This window comes from Erythranthe guttata, chromosome 12 (genome assembly GCF_056151865.1).
Source record: "Erythranthe guttata isolate IM_541 chromosome 12, IM_541, whole genome shotgun sequence".
NCBI classification, from domain to species: Eukaryota; Viridiplantae; Streptophyta; class Magnoliopsida; order Lamiales; family Phrymaceae; genus Erythranthe; species Erythranthe guttata.
The window spans coordinates 2283815-2291618 of record NC_142544.1 but is presented as its reverse complement, the minus strand read 5'-3'; the positions used below and the strand labels follow the sequence as shown (position 1 = coordinate 2291618).

At 32.9% G+C, this 7804-nt stretch overlaps 1 long non-coding RNA gene across 3 annotated transcripts; it reads right to left on the bottom strand.

Annotated features, from left to right (window-relative positions):
* Positions 1–615: 615 nt before the first annotated feature.
* LOC105966650 (uncharacterized) lies at positions 616–3052 on the bottom strand. Of its 3 annotated transcripts, none has more exons than XR_016034631.1 (5): positions 2697–3052; positions 2022–2060; positions 1426–1650; positions 1224–1304; positions 616–861 (listed from the first exon to the last, which is right to left on the bottom strand). It is a non-coding gene; the product is annotated as an uncharacterized LOC105966650 (long non-coding RNA). The 3 variants fall into 3 exon arrangements; XR_016034633.1 differs by having other exon boundaries at positions 1426–1646; positions 2697–3050; XR_016034632.1 differs by having other exon boundaries at positions 1426–1643; positions 2697–3049.
* Between the last annotated feature and the right edge of the window lie 4752 nt (positions 3053–7804).

The following is a 7804-nucleotide window of genomic DNA, read 5'->3' as shown; positions in this document are numbered from 1 at the left end:
ATGTCTCAAGGGTGGTTTCGATCGTCAACCAACTTGAAAGAAATGGTGAAACAATGGAAGAGAGAAGAGTGGTCGAAAAAATACTTCGATCCCTTGATCCTAAGTTCGACTACATTTTCGTGGCACTACAACACAAAACCCTACCAATAGCGCTCACAAAACGCTATCATAGGATTCCATAGCGTTTTTAAAAACGCTATTTCTGCCGGAGCTATAATAGGTCCGATCTCTACGATAGCGTGTACAAAACGCTATAGTATCTCAAATATACTATAGCGATTGAGAAACGCTATGGTAACTAAACATTCGATAGCGTTTAATTACTGTCATGTTATGTTTTTTATGACATTTCGAGAATGCTATTATAATCTGGCTATAGCAATTGCAAAACGCTATCATACAGTAGGGTGAAACAATAGCGTTTTGTTTGTGCAGTTGTAAGGCTTTAATAGCATTTCCAACACGCTCTTATACTTGTAATGTTACATTAGCATTAATCTAGTGCTATGCAATATTTTTCGTAGCAATTGGTCAATGCTACAGTAATATCCCAAATTTTGGAATATAATTTTTTTAGATGTTACTGTTTGCTAGTATTTAGAATTTGAAAACACGTTATAAAAGAATAACCTCTAGGATATTATTAACAACCCAAATAAAATATGAGTATCATATTACGTTAATATGATTCGGTAATATTCATGTCAATGACTACCAAAACATCATTCTAAATAGCAGCAGTTTAAAATAAGACCCAAAAAAAAAAAGAAAAAAAAAGAAACATGAACCATCATTAAATCCACATTCAAGCTCTCCAAAACAAGCTTCCATTGCATACCGACTCTTCTAATTTCTCCATTCCTGTTAACAAAATTAAAATTACATTACATTTGGAAAATATTACAACAAAGATACAAAATAATAAATAAGTCTAGTATCCAGTATATTGAAGATTGAACTACCTAACTAAATTGAGCTAAATGAGTACTTATAGATCACAATCATCTAACAAAATAAGTGCACCAAACAAACAGAAAAAATACATTGCAACCTCTATAACCTAACCATAAGTGACACTAGCTGGGATGACTAAAAATGGCACTGATTATTTAAAGACAGTAATCTTGTAAACTTAAAACTCAAAAAATTCAACGAAAGAATGTGAAAAAGGATTTTAAACGTCAAATCACCAATTTCACGTGCTCAACAAAATAAAATATTACCTATGTGAAAGCCAAACATTTTGTGCATTTAAAGTTCTTCTGCAATCACTTCATCTTCCTAACTCTCATCAATCAATCGCACTTGTTCCAACAAACAATAAGTGCATATCAGTCATAACTATTTCTTACAAAATTGACATGTAAAAAAATAAATCATATCAAATTATGATTGTTTCATTCATTAGACTATTGGTAAACTTACCGAATAAACCTCTCGGCAGGCCAAGCTATTGTCATACCCTGAGTGTGTTGAATACGAGTCATATACAGTAGGCCTCCACAAAAAGTATATGGGTTTAATTTGAATATCAACCAAAATTTACATTGCATTAGGTCCAAGTGGAATTTGACTGACAACTTCTTTTGCATCAGTTGATATCACACATCCTTCATCAACTATTTCATTTGTTCCACTCCAATCTACTAGCTTGCAAATAAGATTTGAGTCGAAATAGTCACCAACAATCAATAAACTAATCAAACTATTAAAATTGTTCCATTGTGTAATATTTGAAACTATCTAAGGAATGAAGAAGTACAAGAAGTAATTAAATACGAATCTTATTCGTGATAGAGCAAGTTGGTGAAATATGTACATTCTCTAGTCTCTATCAAAACGTAAAATGAAGTAAAATATTTTGTAAATAAATTCTCAAGCACTACTACTAATGACTGTATGTTATACGTGTGTGTATAACTTCAGTTTAAGGTGCCGGTATACATTAATGTATATATTCGTACAACCGTTCATGTAAAGAGTCATTACTTGACTTTATTATTTAAGTAAAAGAGAAGTACCTTTCAAGATGCCTTATCCACTTCTTCAATTTGATTAACCTAAAACCAGAGATTTGGATGTAGTTAACTAATGAAAATAATATTTCAAAATTTATAGAATGATAATTACTTATCCTCACCCCATATGAAACTACCTGAGAATTTTTTCTATTGAATGCAATGACTTTGGGAGTATATTATCGAACAGGCTTTGGATACACGGATTAAGCTACTCTTCATTAAATAGATTAGATACATGATTATGTCAATCAACATATTATGTTGCTTACGCAGAAAATCCTCAAAGCCAACAATTCGGCAATACCATCCCCAATTTATACAAAAGTCACAAGTATGGATGAACTGTTCCTAACAATTATCCATATTCTAGAGTGATAAACTCTTGATTTCTTTATGTACACAAATCGCAAATAAAAACAAATACTCTTATTTTCATATTTGCTTAACTTTGGAGTAGCACTCATGTTTGCAACAATTAATCAAAAATAACTATCCATATTCTACTGTAACAAGAATTACCCATTTTTTTGCATAACCCTTATGGTAACTAAATAATAATACAAAAAATCGTAGAAGAAAACAGAGTAAAGAAAGATTCAATTAACTGAAATTAGGGTTAAAAAAACAATAAATAAGGGTAATTATACACACAATGAGACAAATATTGAGATTTACCGGCTATAAAGAAAACAAAATCGGGAAGATGGCGGTGATAAATTGCCGTCTAGAAAGGATTTTGTGTACCCTTGTAAAATGGAGAGGCGATAGAGAATTCCCTGCAATTCGGTTGAGTGATAGAGAGTCGAGTGAGAGTTTTTGGCGATTCGATAGAGAGTTTCCCGATTTCATATTGGTGGAGGCAGCGGTTTCACAGAGGACGGAGTAGAGGTTTTGAACGATGGGGGCATGGAGAAAGAGAACTGGAAAAGTTCTCAAGTGACCCGCTTTAATATATGGATCCCCGACAAAAAGAAATACATATATACCATAGCGTTTCTTATTGTTATTATTAACGAATTATTTAATCAAAAAGGTTGTTATAGCACTTATGAAAAAAACGCTATAGAATTATGCTATTAAAAGCCGGTATTCTTGTAGTGTGGCAATTGAAGAGTCAAACGACGTTGAGAGTCTTAAAGTGAACGAGGTATTGGGCAAGTTACAAGTCCATGAGGAGAAGATCAAGAGGCGAAACAAAGGGCCCGAAGTTGAACAAGCCCTTCAAGCAAAGACGAACCTTGCCGACCGACCAAAATACGATGGTGCTCGATTTCGTGGCAGAGGTAGAGGCCGTGGTCGTGGACGCGGTCGTGGTCGTGGAAGAGGTCGTGAAGGACAATCCTCGTACGGCAATGATGATATGAAGCAAGAGAATCGACCAACAAGAGGTCGTGGAAGAGGTGGATTCAATCGGCGTCAAGACAAGAAAGATGTCGAATGTTACAATTGTCGCAAATACGGACACTATGCTTGGGAGTGTCGAAATGAGTCAAATGATGAGAAGACTCATTATGTTGAAACAACGGAAAAAGAAGTTGTCGGGATATCACTCTTGGCGTATGAGGTATCGACAAACGCAAAAGATAACTTGTGTTATCTTGATTCTAGTACAAGCGACCACATTTACGAAAGTAACAAAGTTGAGGACTCACTAGTTGCTGAATTAATGGAGCAGTTAAAACAGAAGTCCCTTGAACTTGAGGCCAAAGATGCAAATAATCGGAAGATTAAGGAGAAACTCAAGCGAAAGACCTTAGAATGTGTGGAGTTGCAAGAAACCAATGTCAAATTGCAACAAGTGATCTCTCATATTGTCGAACAGAGAGCCTTCATTCCACCAACTAGGAATGTGAATGGTTTAAATGATATGTTGCTTCTACAAGCTCAAGCAAGAGAGATTGAAGAACTAAGAAAACGATTAGTTGAAGCAACCAAGTCAAAGAAGGAGCAAGAGCTACGCAATAAGAAACTTGAAATCGAAAGTTTGTATGCTAATAGATTAGCATCAACTGCAGTAGTTGAATTCAAGATTTTGTCTGAACACGTTCAGAAGCTAGTGGATCACAACGAGAAGTTAATGAAGCACAATGAAAAGCTAATGAATCACAATGAGATATTAGCTATCAAGATTCAAGTTGCTTTGGCAGAAAAAGATGAAGTAGAAGTTGAATATGTGGCAGCGACATCGAGTGTATGTCATGCAATATGGCTAAGGAGCTTATTAAAGGAGCTCAATTTTGCTCAAGAAGATTCGACACAAGTTTTTGTCGATAACAGATCAGCGATTGCACTAGCGAAAAATCCAGTGTTTCATGATCGAAGCAAACACATTGATACTCGATATCATTTCATCCGAGAGTGCATTGCAAAGAAAGAAGTTCAAGTGAAGTTCGTGAAGTCCGAAGATCAAATTGCCGATATCTTCACGAAACCCCTCAAGAGAGAATCGTTCGAGAAGTTGAGGAGACAACTTGGAATGCGTGAATCAAGCTTAGGGGGGCGTGTTGGAAATGAATAAGCTAGATTCATTAATCAAGTTCAAAGTATTGAAGGTTTTATAATTCATGAATGTGGAAGAATACATGAATGTGTCTTTTGGAGAGATTCATGTATAATGCTATGGAGGACGAATATTATTAATTATGTGTTCATGTATTTGTTTAGATACATGCTAGGAAAATCCTATAAATAGTCTATGTAGTTTTTCATTTGGAGCAAGTCAAAAAACAAGAAGTATTTTAGAGATAAAAAAGAGAGTTGATTGAGTGAGTTTATATATTTGTGTTGATCGAGTGAGTAATATAATTTTATCTCCTCTCCACTACTCCTCCTCTCTATTTTAAGTTATTCCGCTGCGTGTTTTCGATCTATATTATTAAATCGATCCAACAGATATAATAAAGCTTGAAAACCAATCAACAGTTTTGAAGTAAACAGCAGCTGTTAGTTTCGATAAAGAATACCAAACATATTTTTCATATATATTGAAAAAACATTTATTTACGCGTTTCCTGAAATCGGTAGATCAAATTGGCCTGAAATAAACATTTCATTATTAATAATATACTTTCGTGTATTTTATTTTTGCAGACACTAGTTCGATATCAGTTGCCTGTGGTGGTAATAGTGTTCAACAACGGCGGAGTCGACGGAGGTGACCGGAGAAATCGGGAAGAAATAACCGGGCCCTACAAAGACGATCCTGCCCCTACATCTTTTGTTCCAGGTGCAGCTTATCATCTTCTAATGGAATCTTTTGGAGGAAAAGGGTATCTTGTTTCTACACCGGACGAGCTAAAATCCGCACTCGAAGAATCTTTTTCTGCAAGACAACCTGCTGTAATAAATGTCGTAATCGACCCATACACTGGTGCGGAGAGTGGCAGAATGCAGCACAAAAACTGAGTGAAGTAGTTACAAGATCAAGACTCAAAAATAAAAAAATATTTTTTTTTTAAATAAATATGTGTTTATAAATATGTATTTATTTGAATTTGTGTATTGGACCCTTTTACCCTTTTAGTCCAACTCTACAATTATACCAAATAAAATTGTAATAATCTTATCTTTATTCTATTGAGGCCTAATGTACCACTTGGTTCCAAGAAACCAGAGCAAGATAACACACAATAGTGGTCTTTGTGCTGTAAAACGGAAGAGTGAAAAAATTAATTTCGGCGAATTAATTCTATAGAATCAAAGAAATCTGGAATCCACTAGAAAATACAGAAAACTTTACAGATTTTTATTAAAATTTAAAATTCTATTGAAAAAAAAAATTGATATCCCTAATTAAACTAGAAAAATACAAAAAAAAAAAGAAAAAAGAAAAAAAAAAAAACTGAAAATGGCAAAAAGCGAGATAACTACTAATTCTAATAGAATTCTAAATTCTAGAAACAAACCAAATTACGGATTTGCAATCCGATTTTTCTACGATTTAAGTTTATTAGAAAGCTAACCCAAAGGACTACAGTTTTCGTGTTTCGAATTTTGCCAAAATCAAAATAGAAATATGTCAAAATCAGGTTCGAAGTCAAAACGGTATTTGTAAAATTGAAACAACATTTAACATTTCAATTTAAATATTTTATAAAATAGCAAAAACGTTATTTTGAGGGCATAAACGACGTCGAATAGCTGAAATACGAATGTTATTCGAAAAACCCCTATTTTCCTGATACTTTCACATATTCACCTACATAATTCTCTTGTTTAAATAGCTATTTTGGAATTCTAATCCGATAAGATGTACCACATCACTTTGCAAGAAAACGATGATGGTGAACTACGAAATAAATAATTCTTTGACACCCAACTTACCTCGTGAATAGAGATACCCAATCTTCTTCTTTCTTTTTTTTTTTTAAAATAAATAATTTGATGGCTAAAAAGTAGAAACTATGAATGAAAAATATGTTTGGTTCTGTTTTCATTTCACTTCAATTTTTTCCGCGAAATGATTTTGTGTTTGTTAAGGTTTCCAAAAACAATTCTCAAAACAATTTCTAAATTTCTCTCTTAATTAGACATGATTTGGCGGCACAGTAAAAAAAATTTGATTGTTGTAGAAAAAATTATCTTCACTAAAATACAAATATACATTTTTTTATTTTTCAAATCATTCTTTTGCAATACATTTTCCCGACACGTTTAAACATGATTTGACCGCTAGAGGTATTTTGTCTCATCTCAAATTATAAACAAACATTACTTGCATTCTCCAATTATACCCTCAAAACATATTTCAACTCCCAAAACCAATCCAAACATTTATGAAAGTACTAGAAATAATTCATTTCCTCATTTTTTCTAACGAACAAACCGAACCTATCTACTAAAAGTTTACAGGAATTTCGAGGCAGGGTCGCAATCATTTTAAGTGTATTCACATATAACAACACAATACAAGTAAAAATTAAATAAATTTTAGTTAAAATACCATCAATTAGAACTTAGGGTTGGTAAACGAACTGAGCCGCTCGTGAGCTCACGAGCTTTATGTTTTTTTTTTAAAATATTTTTTTATTTTTTATTTAAACAATGCATATTAATATAAAATATTGTATATATATATATATATATATATATATATATATATATATATATATATATATATATATATATATATATATATATATATATATATATATAATCTAATAAAATTTAATAATTAACAAAAAAAAAAAAACAAAATAAGCTCGAGCTCGAGCCAAAAAAAAAAAAAAACTCCACAAGCTCGAACTCGCGCTCGACAAAATGAACTCGAGCTCGAGCCTGCCAAAACATGCGAGATCGGCTCGTTCACACCCCTATTAGAATATCTAAAGTAGTTATTGGATAATCATTACAAAACATGTTTTCATAAACTTATTAAATATTATATAGGGTGGAGGCTGAACTCACCCAACCTTATGCATAGATCCGCCTGGCGTAGGTACTATTCTCACCAGACCAATTATTACCACATTAATTACATTTTGATTAAATTTTCGGGAAAATCAAGTATGCACCGATTCTACATTTGGTCTCTTATATTTTGATATTTCAGCATCATTTAGTAATTTCTGTCAATTTTACACTAAAACTAATGGAATCAACCGTGTGCCCATCACTATCGTAAGATTCGTAACTAACGGGCTAACGGTAAATTGACTGAAATAATAAAAAAAATGTCAAATTATTAAAGCATAAGGGACCAAATGTGTTTTTTTTGCGAACGTAGGGACCAAACGTGAAATCGTTGCAAACTTGAGAGATCATATTGTAAATCTCCCAACATT